The sequence below is a fragment of the Sminthopsis crassicaudata genome, chromosome 2 (genome assembly GCF_048593235.1).
Source record: "Sminthopsis crassicaudata isolate SCR6 chromosome 2, ASM4859323v1, whole genome shotgun sequence".
Lineage (NCBI taxonomy): Eukaryota > Metazoa > Chordata > Mammalia > Dasyuromorphia > Dasyuridae > Sminthopsis > Sminthopsis crassicaudata.
This window is the reverse complement of record NC_133618.1, coordinates 466346310-466363951: the sequence shown is the minus strand read 5'-3', so window position 1 is coordinate 466363951 and position 17642 is coordinate 466346310. Positions and strand designations below refer to the sequence as shown.

The following is a 17642-nucleotide window of genomic DNA, read 5'->3' as shown; positions in this document are numbered from 1 at the left end:
CAGAGCTGCAAGAGCTAGAACATAAAAAAAAGAGTGTCTGTTCATCTCCCTAATGAATATTGATGCTAAAATCTTAAATAAGATATTAGCAAAAAGACTACAGAAAATCATCCCCAGGATAATACACCATGATCAAGTAGGATTTATACCAGGAATGCAGGGCTGGTTCAATATTAGGAAAACTATCAGTATAATTATAGACCATACTAATAACCAAATTAACAAAAACCATATGATCATCTCAATAGATGCAGAAAAAGCATTTGATAAAATCCAACATCCATTCCTATTAAAAATACTAGAGAGTATAGGAATAAATGGACTTTTCCTTAAAATAATCAGTAGCATCTATTTAAAATCATCAATGAGCATCATATATAATAGGGAGAAACTGGAACCATTCCCAATAAGATCAGGAGTGAAACAAGGTTGCCCACTGTCACCATTACTATTCAATATTGTATTAGAAATGCTAGCTTTGGCAATAAAAGCTGAGAAAGGAATTAAAGAAATTAGAGTAGGTAATGAGGAAACCAAACTATCACTCTTTGCTGATGATATGATGGTATACTTAGAGAACCCCAGAGAGTCTACTAAAAAGCTATTAGAAATAATCCACACCTTTAGCAAATTTGCAGGTTACAAAATAAACCCACATAAGTCATCAGCATTCTTATGTATCATTAACAAAATCCAACAATTAGAGTTACAAAGAGAAATTCCATTTAAAGTAACTACCAATAGTATAAAATATTTAGGAATGTATCTGCCAAGGGAAAATCAGAAACTAAATGAGCAAAACTACAAAACGCTTTCCACACAAATAAAGTCAGATCTAACCAATTAGAAAAATATTAAATGCTCTTGGATTGGGCAAGCAAATATAATAAAGATGACAATACTCCCTAAACTAATCTATTTATTTAGTGCTATATCAATCAGACTCCCCCAAAAAAACTTTTTTTAATGACCTAGAAAAAATAACAACAAAGTTCATATGGAAAAACAAGATTAGAAGGGAAGCAATAAACTGGAAAACATTTTTACAGTCAAAGGTTCTGATAAAGGCCTCATTTCCAAATATATAGAGAATTGACTCTAATTTATAAGAAATCAAGCTCCAATTGATAAATGGTCAAAGAATATGAACAGACAATTCTCAGACGAAGAAACTGAAACTATTAGTAGCCATATGAAAAGATGCTCCAAGTCCTTATTAATCAGAGAAATGCAAATTAAGACAACTCTGAGATACCACTATACACCTGTCAGATTGACTAGAATGACAGGGAAAGATAATGCAGAATGTTGGAGGAGATGTGGAAAAATGGGGACACTGATAGATACATTGTTGGTGGAATTGTGAATACATCCAGCCATTCTGGAGAGCAATTTGGAACTATGCTCAAAAAGTTATCAAATTGTGCATACCCTTTGATCCAGCAGTGTTATTACTGGGCTTATATTCCAAAGAGATCTTAAAGAAGGGAAAGGGACCTCAAATAAGTGCAAGAATGTTTGTGGCAGCCCTCTTTGCAGTGGCCAGAAACTGGAACCTGAGTGGATTCCCATCAATTGGAGAATGGCTGAATAAATTGTGGTATATAAATATTATGGAATACTATTATTTTGTAAGAAATGACTAGCAGGATGATTCCAGAAAGGTCTGGAGAGATTTACATGAACTGATGCTAAGTGAAATGAGCAGGACCAGAAGATCATTATATACTTCAACAACAATACTATATGAGGATCAATTCTGATGGACGTGGCCCTCTTCAACAATGAGATGAACCAATCAGTTCCAATAGAGCAGTAATGAACTGAACCAGCTACACCCAAGGAAAGAACTCTGGGAGATGACTATAAACCACTACATAGAATTCCCAATCCCTCTACTTTTGTCCGCCTGCATTTTTATTTCCTTCACAGGCTAATTGTACACTATTTCAAAGTCTGATTCTTTTTGTACAGCTATAAAATAACTGTTTGGACATGTACACATATATTGTATTTAACTTATACTTTAACATATTTAACATGTATTGGTCAACTTGCCATCTGGTGGAAGGGGTGGGGGGAAGGAGGGGAAAAGTTGGGACAAAAGGTTTTGCAATTGTCAAAGCTGAAAAATTACCTATGCATATATCTTGTAAATAAAAAGCTATAATAATAAAAAGAGATTAAAAAACTTTTTAAAAAGTTTAACAAAATGAATAAAAATATATTTTAAAAAGTGTATGTTCTAAGTGAAGTACCTTAGAACACTAAATATTAGGACTTGGAGGAACATAAAAGCATGGACTTAATGGCCTCTGATGTCCCTTCTAGGTTTAAAATCTATGATTCTATGGTGACTGAGCCAAGTTCTAATGAGAATGTCTGGAGACATTTTCTGACTCCAAGAACAAGTCTCTTCCCACTGCAGAGTGCTATTCTGATGCTCTTTAGGGGCCCCACTCCAATTGAGGATGCTCCACATCCTCTGAGTCCCTGCAAACTCTTGGAGAACCTGGACAAACAATGGCCCCTGCCTAGCAAGGACTCACAATTCACTATCTGACCTACTACTTTGGTAGAGAAACAAATTGAATCAAGTTCCTAGGGAGAGAATAAGAGACTGGCAGTAATGGAATGTGTGAATGAGCAATAAGTAAGAAACAACTTCATTTTTCAAATCTGTAATCAAATTCATTATAGATGATATAGTGCAAAGAACACTAGCTCTAAAGTCAGAACATGTGAATTCAAATCCTACCTTTGATGCTCAGTATCCATGTAACTATAAAGGGAGTCAATTAATCTTGGTAGATTTCCAATTCTTCATCTGTAAAAGGAGGGGATTGGACTAGATGGTTTAAGAGGTTTTATGTATTTATTGTTGGAAAATTAGTCTTATAGAATGGTCTTGAAGCATCATAGATGTAGAGAACAAATAATGGAAAAGGCATTTCTTAAATTAGGAGTTGTAGTAAGCACTAGTTATACAAATACAAACAAGATAATCCTTGCCCTCAAAGAGCTTATATTCTAATATGAACAGCTTCTCAGTGAATAATTAGTCTTTTAAAATTGAGAAGCTTAGAGAATGGTCAGTCTTGGTGATTAGAGTCAATTTTGAAGAATAGTCCCTTTGAGGAGTTCATCCTGGAAAGAAAACATTCATTTTTAGGACTAAGTAGACTCTGAGAACCTGAACCCAGAAGGCTGACCCCTATATCTCCCAGGACAATTTTTTCCTCTCTTGGGGACCTGTTAGCAGATTGGCCAAGCAGCTATGTCAGTGGGGAAACCAAGTTTATCAGAGGAGAGAGAATAGGCTAGATGCTCTGTTATTATCTTCTGGCTCATTAGGTTGGATGTCACCATACTCACTGCCATAAAACTGTCTAATGGGGAAATTACTTGAGGATCATAAAAATTAATGGCAGCTTCTAAGACTCTTACAGAGATTTATTTTGGCCAGCTTACATCATTTGGAAGGGGTGGAGGAAGCTTTCTAGCTCAGAGGAGAAGAGGCAGACTGAATCCCCTCCTTCCAGCTCTGCAATGCTATTGCTGGCTAGTCACTATCCTGTGGGTACTGAAACCTGACAGGCTGTAGCAGGATGAGCCAGGATTCTGAGAGAGAGCCCCTCACAGAACTGATCCATCAACACCCACTGGTCCAAAGGAAAGCAAAGGGGAGCTTCCTTTAGAAGTCATCTTAAAAATACCACCAGCCCCCAAGAAGGCAAAGGAGAATCCCACCAAAACTCATCTCCAAACACCAATGAGCCAGACAGAGAAGCCAGATAGGGCCTTGCAGGTCAGCATCTGACCCTACTCTGTTAGCAGGAATCAATCAGAACAAGTTTCTAGAGGGAAATTGGGAGAAGGGGAGTCATATAAGGGAGACCTGTCTTCCCATAAAGTTTTACTTCATCTTTTTTCTGCCACTCACACATGCTTATGTGTGCACATGCATATGTATGTATATGTATAGTTCTTATTTCAGGAAACTAAGGCTTGCCTAAGGACACAAACTTAGCAAGTAGAAAACCTCCTCCAACAAGGGTTGGATGAAAGTTCCCGTTTTCTCCTGTAATGATAGCAGACGTCAAGGAGTAGTGTTGACCAGTTCTTTTCTTTCATTTAAGAATTGTCCCTAGCCCTATGTTAATTAGAGCAATAACGTAGGATCACATATTTAAAGTTAGAAGGGAATTTGTAGCTCATCTAGTTCAACTCCCTCATTTTACAGTTCAATAAACTGAGACCCAGAATGTCTACGTGACTTATTTAAGGTCAAGCCAATAATGAATGACAGAACTATGGTTCAAACCCAGGTCTCCTACCCACTGTGGATTGTCAGAGACTAGTGACTCACTTTATGGATTACCTAGGCCCAAACCAGCTCATTCTACTACATGTCTTAGAAGGATGTATAAGAGTACACATGTTTGGTGCATAGCAGGAAAATTTAATAATTTTTTATTGGATTGGATTGGGTTGGGGCAGGCTCCTGAAGTAAGTAGAGCTAATGTGGTATATTAACAAGAAAGCAGAAAGGTTGAAGTCAAATCCTGGAACCTCCATCATCTTGTGATATCAGGTACTTCTCTCTGAACCTCAGTTTCTTTTTCTATAAAGCGGAGATAATAATCCTCATGCCTCTAAAGTGCATAAGCTATTGTCCACACTTGGCCATGTTCACTGGAGAACTCTCTCTCCATTCTTGGATTTACACCAGACCTCCCACCCTACCCAAGGCCTCTAGTCATATCTCCCCAGCCCCCCTTGCACTGTTTTATTGTATCCTAGCCCCCTAACTCTACCACATCATCAGACAGACCCTCAGGGTATGATTTCTTTCCCTGTAAATGGCTGGCACAGGATGAATTCCTGAAGCTGGAGTGGGTCCTCCAGGCTCTGTCTGGATCTGCAGGTGGGACAGGTCCTCTCACATACCCAGATTGCATAAGTACTTTGCCCTTGGTGGGTGAGGGGGCCAGGGGAAGTTAGTTCCCTAGCCAGAAGGAAAAGGGTGTAGCCCAAACATCTTTGGGGAAGGGAGCTGAACTCCAGAGAATCAGAAACAGCTTTCCATGGGCAGGAGAAATTTCCATTTTAAGATTGGAAGGAACTTTTGGAGGCCCTCTAGTCCAATCCCTTCATTTGTCAAATTAGGAAACTGAGGCCCAGAGAAACAAGAGATTTGTTCATGATCATATAGTTAGAAAGTGGCAGACCTGGGATCCAAAGAGCACTGGATTTGGAAACAAAAAACATGAGAGTGAATTCTGGCTCAGCTTCTTACTCCCTATGTATTCTTAGATAAGATATTCACTCCTCTGGGTCTTAGTTTCCTCAGCTAGAAAATGAGGGTTTGATTAGACAGTCTATAAGGTTCTACCCATCCATCTCCATCAGTCTAGAATTCCTCCAACTCCAAAACTAGGGTTATTTCTCTTCTGCTGATTCTAATCCAATCTTCCTTTTCTTTTCTTCTCTCTCTCTTCTTCTTTCCCCTCAGGCTTGCTGTCTCCCTCACAAACTCCCAATCCATCATTCTCTTTACTTTCTTTTATTCACCTTTCTCCTTCCTCTTCTTTCCCTCCCCTATTTTTCCACCTCTTCCTGTTCTCCTCTATCTCCTTTTTCTCTCCATTTCCCTTTGTTTTTTCTTTTATCTTGCCCTTTTCCTCTCCTAGATGTTTCCTTTTCTCTCCTTTTGTGAATAGATGTTGTTCTGTCCCATTTCAGCTTTCCTTTGCCCTCTATTATCCCTCTCTCCTATTCTTCTCATTATTCTCTTTTCTCTCATTCCCCTTTCATTTTCTTTATCCTTCATCCCTCCAGCCTTCTTTATTCTTTCTCAATGACACGCACTCTCTCTTTCCTTCTCCCTCTCCCTCTCCTTCTCTCTGTCTCTCTCACATACACTGCTTTTTCTCCCTCTTCCCAATCTTCCTTTCCTTCCTCTTTTCTTTTCTCCCTTTTCCTCATTCTTCTGCACCTTCTACTACTAGACTTTGAACATCTCTATTGTGAATAATTTAGTTATCCTATTGGATCGACAGCAGAGAGATTCTGAAAAGGAAACTTGGGGAGAAATGTTTTTAAGTGTGAGTATGAAAGTAGGCAGGTAAGTTCAGCAGGTGTCTGTTCTCTGCTGAAGTAACATTAGATTCATTTCAAGAGCCCTGCTCCCAAGAACTCCCAAGTTATGCACCTCCCTTCAAATGGAATCCAAGGAAATAGCTCTGATACAGAGAGGACTTGTATCCCCGGGGCGAGACCTCCCCTCTTACTCTCAAACAGGCCCAATAACTTGGGAGGGGCCGCTCTCTTCACTGAGGAACTTCCACAACCCCAGCCATTTAGAAATAAAGCAAGCCCTCATTTATCCCAAACCTTGCTAGCTCAGATTCTACCACAATTTAACCTGGACTTAATCTAAGACTGTGAAAAATAGGGAAAAGAAAACATACACAATTAACACAGAAGAACAGTGAAAACCAGATGGCTGTTTGGGATGGGGGGGGGGGGGATCATCAGTGATGATGTGGAAGCATTTTTAAGCAATCAACAACGTAGTATAAGGGAAAGAGCATTGCCCTGGGCGCCAGGAGCTAGGGAGGGGCCCCAGGTCCAGCTCTGCCATTCACTCACTTTCTGACAAATCACTTCCATCCTCTGAGCCTCTATTTCCTTATGTGTAAAATGAATTTGTTGGACTAGACACTCTAGTTCTAACTTCTGGGAGGCCATGATCCTTCCAGATGTAATACTCTAGGATCATATCATGTTAGCTTAGAACTTGAACAGCAGAGCCATCAAGCTGCTCACCAAAGCCCCCCAAAGCTGGGGCCTGAATGTGAAGGAGGGGAGAGGAAGAAAAAAGCATGGATAGAGTGCTGCATTTGCAAGGCCCCGGGCTACTTTAAAAATCTCATTTGATCTTTATAGCAAACCAGCGAGATAGGTGTTGTTATTATTATGCATTTTACAGTTGAGGAAACTGGGACAAAAAGAGGCTGAATCACCCAGCCCCCGTCACACAGCTGGCTAAGTTTCGGAGGATGATCTGAACTCCATTCTTCTGATTCCTAGCCCAGCGCTCTCTTCGCTGCACAGCTAGGAGCCTTTTTTAGCTGCAGCGCCAAGAGGAGAAAACACAGACACCCCCCCCCTTCCCTTCTTGAAGTCTGGATGGAAGAAGCCCTGCCTTTTCCCCAGGAGAAAATGCACAGGTCCTTCTAATCTGCATATTTATCACAATATAGCAACTGCATAATTGAACGTTGGTGTTAAAAAAATATCCCAATGTGTTGCAGGATTTTGCCTTACAGAGTGAAGAAAAATTGCTGTGAGAAGGTGGTTAATTATTTCAAAAGACAAATTCCATGAAACAAAACAAAAATAGCCTCCTCCTGTACAAAGAAAGAGAGAATACTAGGGGACCCAGGGAAGGAAAATGCTCTGTCCCGTGACCCTGCCCTGATGAGTGGGGGGGAGGCCAGGGTGTGGCCTCCGAAGTGAGGCCAGCCCTAAAGACAAGGACCCACCGCACCGAGCACCGACTGTCCGATCTGGAGGGATCACAGAACACAGAGTTGGGAAATGGAGTAGGACTTGTTAGACTTGGATGGGACCTTAGAAAACAGAGTATGAGAATATGGATGAGACTGTCAGAATCCGCCCCTTCCGGCCGTCCCAACGTTACAAATGCTGGAGGGAGGCCTAGGAAAAGCCCGATGGCTCCTGCCGTGCTCCTCACGGCGGTAGTCAGGCTGCAGGGAAGGGGGACGTAGTACACAGGCCCAGGCCGAAAGCGAGGGAGGCCCCATGTACTGAAGCTCTCCCGTGCCGCAGAAGGGCCGCCACCAGATCTCATAAAAGCCCGTCCCCGCCGCCCGAACGATCACTATTGTCACTACCGAACTAAGGAGGAAGGTTGCGGCTGCAGTCAGAAGGCCTGCTCCAAATCCTGGCTCTCCCGTCACGTGACCTTGGACAAGTTCTCCCCGCTATAAAAAGGGGGTGATCAGACCGGTCGCCTCTAAGTCCCTTCTAGCCTTAAAGCTTAAGGTGTGTTTCTGAGCTGGTATCCCGGCCCAGTCTCAATATCAGCAACATTTCCTTAGCCCGTGTTATCCATCCTCTTGTGGGTGACGTCACTCACGTCCTACGGATCACCTGGTGCCTCAAAACTTCGGCCTTGAGGTCCGGCTCCCGCACTTCGAGCTTCTCTCCGAGCCTCGGTCCTCCAACAGAAAAATGGGGATGATGGTATGTGCACTACTCAATTCCCGGTGTAATTTTAATCACATTTAACTAATTTGTTCAAATTTTATGTTATGTATATAATATAGATATTTATTTTATTTAAATTTTTAAAAACCCTTAGTAAGCGGAGCTAGAGTTCTTTCCGACACAAATGGGAGCTGTAATTATTCCTGTTTCAGAAGCTGGGGCCCCCTAGTGGCTTTCGTCAACACCAGCGGGCAAGCCCAAGGGGCCAAGGAGCCCAGACACAGGCCTGGGAAGGACCTGGAGGGGAGTGACATTTACCAGGCCCGGTCCGTGCTGGGGAGCGTGGCGTCCTTGACGTCATCGTTCGGATGTCTACGTGTTCCCAAGAAGTAAGAGGGGCAGAGAGGAGACCCGAGACCCTGCCACGAGCTGCGGAGGGTGTCAGCCCCTGGCCGGCAGGGTTCGAATCCCGCTCGGCCTCTACCTGCCGGGTGGCCTGCTAGAAATGGTTCTCCACTCCACCAAAAGGGGGTGCTGGACCGGCCGTGTTCCCACTTCCGGTTCCTACTCAAGAGAGGGGGCTGCTCTCCTGACCGCGGTCCGGCCGCCGGGATTCGGGAGAGGAGAAGGGGTTATCCGGAACGTCGCGAGGAGGCGCGCGCCGCAGGCGGGGCGGCCAATGAGAAGGCCGCATCCCCAATCATTCCCCAACAGCTGTAGCCCAATTAAAAGCAACAGTTCACAGGTGTTCTCGGTAATGACTGTTACAGAAAGCGCAGTTCCCTTTAGGGCTCTTTTAAAAAATGTCGAGCTCTTTAAATTTTATTCACCACCAACATCAAACCCGAGGAGGAAATAATAAAGGGAGCGAGGAGCTAGAGGGCTGGGGACAGACGCAGGGGGTGTCCGTGTCCGCGGGATGGGGGAGGGGGGTACTCATCTCTGGGCACAGCCGGGCACGTTGCACGCGCGTGCTCCCGGAGGCCATTCCGGTGACTGGCACTGGGCCGTGGGCGTTCTCCCGGGAAGGCCTCTGAACGTTCGTTACATCCACATTCGTTACATCCACATGTATTTGGCCAGTGCCAGCCACACGCGTGTGTGCTCGTTCCCACACTTAGCACGTCTATTTCACACACGCGGCCGTCTGTGCCCGCGTCCGCGTGGGTGCGCATCCCTCAAGATACACGTCCATGCGCTGTGCGCTATCCAGGCCCATAAGCTCGTGCCCATGGATGTATTCCACATAAGCCTGCCCTCTTACGGGTGCATGTATAACCGTCTATGTGCATACGTGTACATGGGCATCACTGAGTGGCTTCGTGTACAGACACATGTGCATGTGGATGCATAGGTATACACGTCTGTCATGCACGTGCACATGTATTGGTAAGTACTCCCCCACACACAAATTCCCGGGGGGAATATGACGTCAGAACTGTCTGTCAGACCCTGTGTGATCTCGGGCAAGTAACTCTACCTCTCTGAGCCTCACTTCTGCCGGGGGGAGACTGGACTAGATACAATTCAGCTCTAAATGCCCCGAAACCCAGGGCCTGTCGCAGGTCCGGAGCTGTTGGGCGGCCGAGCGGGACTCAGGCTCGGGTCTCCGAAGCCCCCGCCACCCCGCCGCACCGCCTCTTAGCTGCCGGCCCCGCACCACGCGCCACGGTCACAGCCGCAGCCCTTCTCCCCTCCTTGGTTCAGCTTTTATTTCTAGTTAGCACAAATAGCTGAGGAACGTAGATCTGAGATCAAAACAGAATCGCAGGTTACTGAGCATCTGGTCTATAGGAGTGTGCAGTATGCGGTGAGATAATTTTAGCTGAATGTGTTATAAACAAGATCTGTAGAACCTCGCAATGTGTCGAGTTTTGAAAACTTACCATTTTAAATGTATAAATTGTTTAGAATATTTAACATCTCGTTGTTTAGCAAGCGCCCTGGTCCCCTTGACTTTCAGGGAGAAGGCGACGTGCATTCAAATCAACTCTGGGCGGGCCCTCCCCCTCTGAGCACGTGAAATATAAATATTACCGGAGGTGGGCGGCTGCTCCCCCCCACCCCCGCGCGCACGCGCCCCGACTGCTCCTGACCATTTCATGTGCGGCATAGAGGGAAAACATCCGCTAACCGCCGAGCCATAAATACTACTTCCAGCCACTATGGCCTTTTCCAATTGAATGTTCGAATCCGCTCTTAATCCTCCGGTTATAAACAGCCCAAGGTAGAGTAGAAACAGAAACCTCAGTGTACCTGCACCAGCCGTGCGAACAACCTGCAAAAACCCAGACGTTTCTCGTCAGTTCTGAGAGCGTCCCTAAGAACCGACAGAGTGGCAGAGGTGCGCAGGTCAAGCAGGAGGTCCTGGTGAGGTTCAATGACGAGGCTCTCTGGGGAACCGATGTATCAAAAACCTCCATATTTACTCTTCTCTAACTTTTCTTCCCCGCCTTAAGTCTAGATAATGAACAAAACCATAAAGCAAGACTCGATTTGGCCTCAGACATTCACTAGCTGTGTGATCCCAGCCAATCTCCCCACCCCCTTCCCCCCAGTTTCCTCATCTGTGAAATGGGAGTCACCACAGCACCTCCCTGCTAAGGCTGTGGGGGCTCATTGGGAACACTATACAAATGTTGGCCATTACTGTGTTATCGCTGTCAACTGCATCACTTGCCAGTTCCCAAGACGTGAACGTTCGCACTGAAAAGTTAATAATTGGCTCTAGCAAGCTGTATGAGAGCTCCAGCACAATCCGGGTTAGAAGGACCTAGAACAGAGGGTATTGCAATAGGGAGTTAGAGCTGAAAAGGGGCTTTAGAGCACATACCTGACGTTATAAGGTGGTTCCTTTTGAAAAACCTAGCCTCCCTCTCTGGGGGTAAATTAAAGAGAAGCAAGCAAGGGAAGTCCGTGAGAATCTAGGGAAATGGGCGTGCGTAAGATCTGAGGTTTAAAGCTAGAGAGGACTTATTTCATTCCACCCTCGCATTTTTCAAAAGGAGAACCTGACACAGAGAGTTTAAGTGACTTAACCTGGATCACTCAGGTAACAAGTGCCAGAGGTTGAGCCTCATCTTCTAACTTCAGTCAGAGGATCTCTTCTGTTCTACCACAGCACCTCCAAATGAGCTACCAGTGTTTTTCCTAGTCATTACCATGGGCAAGGCAAATATTGATTGAAGCTGTAGAGGGATACAGAAGGGTCCGTGTTATATCTTCTAGGGAGTAAACAAGTAAAGGAAAACAAGCAAGATGGGCGGAAATGGAAATAAATGTTGGTAAGCTCTGAACCTTAGGGAAGCCTGCAAAAGAAAATTCTCTTTTATTTGGTTTCCATTTTCTCATATCCCTGAGAAAGAGGATTAATATCCCTGTTTCTACTATTAACTGGTTATATGACCACATACAAAGTACGTCATCTCTGTGAGACTTTCTATCCATTGTGATGGGATTGGACAAGAAACCTCTAAGGCCTTTTCCAGCTTTGACATGCCAAGGACATGACACTTCCAGGAGTTGAAAGGAGCTAGTTCTTTCTCTCCCTGACATTCAGAAAGATCCCACCACCCTTCAACCCACCATGCCCATTCCATTTCAAAAAAAATGCACAAAGACTTCCAACAACCATCTTTACATGTCCCTTCTTCCCCACCCCTAGCTTCTTCCCATAAGCCTGGACTCTAGAGGGCTGATAAATCAGAAAGCCTGGGTCCAAGTCTAGCCTCAGATATTAGTGTCTGCATGATCCTACACAAGTTGCTTAACCTCTGCCTGCCTCAGTTTCCTCATCTGTAAAATCCCATCACACTAGTACCTACTTCTTAGAGATCTCATAAGGATAAAATGATAATATTTGTAAAGAGCTTTGAAAAGTATTTTATGGATGATAGCTATCATCATCATTAAAGCATCCTCGAAGAAAAATGGCAGCTTGTAGTACAGAAAGAAAGGAAGATGTCTATAAGAAGATGGCTAGTGAGCAAGATAAACAGGCATTGGGGACCATAACCTTGCAACAAACCTGCTGTGATCAAGTCATCTCACTCCTACTCCTATTTTACAATGAATTTAGATCACAAAAAGTTAGACTGGCAACAGAAAGGAAGTTCGTGTTACCAAAGGGATCACAGATATAATCAGCTCCAGTTCTCATTTTACACATAAGGAAACTGAATTTCAAAGAGGGAAGCATTGTGGGGTTTGGTTGAAATAACAGGGTTGTGTTCAATAAAACCAATATAGTACCTCCTCTGGTGTACTTCCCCAACTTGTGTTTAAACTTGTGAGTTGAATACTCAAAGGAGCTACTATCTTCAGGGTTCAAAGGTATTCTCACCTTTCTAAAGCTACAGCCCATTAGCCCCCACTAATATATTTCCCATGAACACTCAAATCATGGGATCAATTTGCTATTAGCAAAGGCATTTACTCAAATGACAAGGCACGAATAGCAGCTATAACAGCACTTACCTGAAACCAGCTGCTGAGCTGAATACTCAGCAAGAACAAAGAATGAAACAATCACTACTTCCAAAGAGTTTACAATAGTCACCAAATAGCTCTAAGGTTCAGGGATCCCCAAGTTTGTTTTTTTTAATTCAAGATTGTCCTCATTCTTGCAAATGACTATCTGAGGGAAAAGTATAGAGGGCAAGTTCATTGCCTATGTAGTTCTTTTCATATGTGAGTGAATTTTCATATGTGAGCCTCACATCCTTATAGGCATAGAATGATCCACTCAAATCTAATAGAATTCCAATCCAGAAGTAGAAAACTAGTCCAGCAGAAATATTGTGTCCTCTGAGGAAAGAATACAGCTGAGAAACATGTTCACTGGTGAACTTTATTTGTATTAAGAAAGAAAGGACACTGAGATCCTGCTGTGCAGAGTTATAAGCAGCCCGGTCCATGTTTCCTAAATATGTGTCTCATTAACATTCTAGTTTAGATTTGTGCTCAGAAAAGATGTGTATTTGTGGGAGAATGTGACCCAGGTTTATGGGGGGAAGGTTTTGAGATTATATTCTACTGTCAGAAAACAACAGGAATATAAATATATACATAATGTATGCAAAAATAGATAGAGTAATTTAAGGGTATAGGAACACTAACACCTGGAGAATCCAGAAAGGACTTTTGTAGGACATGAAATGATATCTAGCACGTAATTGGATGTGACAAATTAGAACTCAAGAGACAGACGAAGACTGAATTTAAACTTGGGAGTCACATTTATAAAAGTGATAGTTGAATCTATAGTTGCAAACACAAGGGAAAAAAAGTGTAGAGAAAGAAAAGGGTGCAGAATAGAGACTCATGGTTTTAGTTTTCATAGTTAAGGAATAGGTATAGACATAGATATAGATATAGGTATGCATTTATGTGTATATCTGTGATATATATATTATATATATGTGTGTATGTATATATATCTGTGATAGGGAAAATTGAACACGACAAAATAGATTCTAATTGCAAAAAACAAAATTTTTGTCCAGACAAAAATAATGCAGCTATAATAAGAAACAAAGAAATAAAAGCTTTGCATAAAACAGCTTTGATAAAAATCCAAAATCTAAAATATTTAGGGAATTGACATAAATATATAATACTGTCATTCCCTACTACATAAGTGATCGAAAGATATGTACAATTTTCAAAGGGAGAAATGAAAAATTTAAACAACATTAAAAAAATGCATAAAATCACCAAAAGCAAGAAATGCAGATTAAAACAATGGTAGGATGTCAGCTTACAATCTTTAGATTGGCAAAATTAATAAAATGTAAAAATATTCAATGCTCGTAGGATGGTAAGAAGCCAGACACACTAATATATTGTTCATGAAATTTTGAGTTGGTCCTATAATTCTAGAAAAAAAATTAACTATTGAACAAAAATTACTAAGTTATTTCTTATTTTTAATCCAATGATCCCCACTTCTGTGGTTTGGAGCTGAAAGAAGTTGCATAAACATTGACTAGGTCAACTACAAATTTATGCTATCTATTCTCCAATTGCCTTTCACTGCAGCAAAGCAATTCTTTTATTCATCTTTAATCAATACAGTTGCTGTTCCGAACATTTCTCTTTTCTCCGCAAGCCTTCCATACCACCCTCTCCCAGCTTAGCTGAGGAACATAATTTATTTTTAATAGTATTTTCCCCAGTAATATATCAAGAAAAAATTTTAGCATTCATTTCTAAAAGATTTTGTTTCAAATTTTTCTTCTTCCCTCCCTCCTTTTTCCTTCCCTTCTCCTCTTCCAAAGATGGTAGTTTGATATAGTTTATACATGCACTATCATGTAAAAGATACTTCCATATTAGTAAGAGTTGTGAAAGAAGAAACAGATCAAAAGGGGAAAAAAATTACACGAACAAATAAAGTGAAAAAAAAATAAGTTTTGATCTGCATTTAGAAGCTATCAGTTCTTTATCTGGCTATGGAAAGCATTTCCCTTTGTGAGTCCTTTGTATTTGTCTTGGATCATTGTGTTCTTAAGAAAAGCAGAGTCATTTACAGTTGATCATCACACTAGATTGCTGATACTGTGTACAATCTTTTCCCAGTTCATTTCACTTTACATCAGCTCATACATATCTTTCTTTCCAGATTTTAAAAAAATCTGCCGGTTTGTCATTTCTCATTGCACAATAGTATTCCCTTATATTCATACACCACATTTTGTTTAACCATTCCCCAATTGATAAACATCAATTCCCAATATTTTGCTACCACAAAAAGGGCTGCTATAAATATTTTTGTACATGTAGATCCTTTTCCCTTTTTTATGATCTCTTTGGGATACAGATCTAGTAGTGGTATTGCTGAACCAAAAGTCTGCTCAGGCTGGTTGCCCTTTGGTCATAGTTTAAGAAACATATTTTACAAAAAAAAAAAAAAATTAAGGACATTCTGAATTACCTCTTCTATTTTCTTCATCTTGCAAAACCTTGACATCATTTCCCAAAATCTTTCCTTTATCCCACTCTGATTAAGAAATGGTTCTTCTCCTTACCAAGGTAAGCCTTATTGCATACATCTTTGATCCCATCCCTTCCCATCTCCTCTGTGGACTGTTCGGATCATCTCTCCCCTCCAATCTTTATTCTTTCTCTATCTCTATTGTCTACCAATAAATCTAAGTCTCTTTCATACTTAAAAAACCCACAAGAGATCCTACCATCTACACAAACTATTATCCTCTATCTCTCTCCCCTCCTCCTCTCCAGCCAAATTCTTTGAAAAAGTGAGCTACAACTTTTATTCCGTTCTTCTCCGCCTTTTCAGGACCCCATGCAATTTGGCTTCTGACCTCAACTGCTCTCTCCAAAGTTACCAGTGATCTCTTAATTGCCAGATATAACAGCCTTTACTCAGTCTTCATCCTTTTTGACCTCTTGGCAGTGTCTCCTCTCTGGGTATTTGTGACTCTGTGTTCTCCTCCTAACGATCTGAGCTCTCTTTCTCCTTTGTCATCACTTATATCATGTTCCCTAACTGTAATTGTAAGCCAAAAGCTTTCTCCTGGGTCATCTTCTCTTTTCTTTTTAAACTCTCTCACGTAGTGACCTCATCTGCTAGCATGTATTTAATTATTATTTCTATACATTTCATTCCCAGATCTATATTCTACCCCCAGAGTGCCTTTCCCATTTTACAGATGAGAAAACTGACTCCCATAGCTAATAAGCGTCTGAGATCACATTTGAACTCAAGTCCAGCACTCTATCACACCACTTAACTTCCATGACTGCCTCTCACTGTGGGATCTTAGACAAGGATCTCTCTTCTCTGAATCTCTTTCCTCATCTGTAAAAATGAAAAGCATGAGTCAAAAAACCTTAAAGATCCTCTGAGTCCTTATATTCCAAGGTCTCTTCCAGGATCACCATCTTCCAATATATACCTGATTTATGTTTTAAGTCTAGCAGGGAAAGTAGAATTTGGGAAAATTAGAAAAGGGAATTTGCTGGAATTCAAAGGGGCTCAGATTATTCTTCTCTCCCTAATCTATCCCCAGTCATACGGCTGTATCCTAGGTTCACTTCTGGGGAAGCCCAACTTCTTAATAGGGGAACTAGCCTCCTTCCTATCACATTCACTAGCTCTTCAGTCCCAGGGGGGAAGCAGCTCCAGAGACAATTCATGGTTTTAGTCATGGGTTTTCAAATTAAAAAAAAAAAAGGACTTGACATGCAAATATCAGATTCAGTATCTTTTATCCCTCACAAAAGGTAATGAGAAGCATACACACATACACAATCTTAGTGTATATTTAATAATAATTAAAGAAGAATTCAGTAACATTGCAATTTGCATAATCAGTGGGGAGGATGGCATCCAAGCCTCATTGCTGGGATATGAAGCAGTATTTGCAAGGCTGTTAATTAGCCACTCTACATTTCATCTCCACTGGATACAGACCAATCAAAGCCCAAGCAACATTTTATTTCCACTGAGCTCTTTCTGCCTCAGTTTCTGTGTCTCCCTCTCTCCCTCCTTCCCGCCTTTTCTCTGTCTCTGTGTGTGTTTGTATCTCTCTGTCTCTGACTCTGTTCACCAGCCCCACATCTCCAGGGATGTCACTCTACCTTACTAGCGGGAGATGTTTCCACTACAATGACCTAGGCCTGTTGAGTTCTCATAAGACCTTACTCCAAAAATAATGGGACACAAAAGGAGGATGTAGGTAGGATGTATCAGCCAGGTGGCGGACTCTCCCAACAGCTCAGAGTCATCGGAAAACGGAGGTCCAATGGGCGGATCACCCCCTGCTCTATGCCTGGAGTTCTAGCTCAGAGACCAGTCAGGAGCCTGAACACCCACAAGGAGTCATGGAGGAGTCTAGCCTCCCCTCCACCTCACCCCACCAAGTTTGCACGTGGTCCCCAGGAAGGACTGGCGCTCCAAAGAGGGGATCTGGAGGGCCTTCCTGGCTCTCCCGTTCAATGGTTCTGTATGGCAAATCCACGCACCCAATCTGTGGCAGAACCACCCAGGCCTCCCGAGCTCACTCCCGCCTCACCCTCAGCCTCCTACTCCACGGGCAGCAGCTGCGGGCGTCAATTAAAAGACGCAGCCGCCGAACGCGCAAGTTCTGGGGAGCTCTGCGGGTGACGAAGGCCGGTGTGGGGATGCCGCTCTCTCGGGCCTGGGGTGGCAGCAGAGCCAGCCCGGGCAGAGCGGGAGGCAGGGCTCGCAGGGACGGACAGGCAGTGTGCCGCACACCCGCCACAGGAGAACTCAGGGCCCGCTCCGGGAAGTGCTTTCCCTCCTCAAACAGCTTGGCATCCTGCTGACACTGATCCGGACCTGGGAATGTCATTCCTGAATAAACATGATGTCATTTCCATTCCACGCATACTCTTCCCGGACAGCTGCTGTCAGCATC

The 17642-nt window shown here is 42.7% G+C and overlaps 1 long non-coding RNA gene across 1 annotated transcript; it reads right to left on the bottom strand.

Moving 5' to 3' along the window:
• Positions 1-7346: 7346 nt before the first annotated feature.
• Positions 7347-9177, bottom strand: LOC141557419 (uncharacterized). The gene is made up of 2 exons (XR_012486785.1): positions 8557-9177; positions 7347-8249 (listed from the first exon to the last, which is right to left on the bottom strand). It is a non-coding gene; the product is annotated as an uncharacterized LOC141557419 (long non-coding RNA).
• Positions 9178-17642: the final 8465 nt, after the last annotated feature.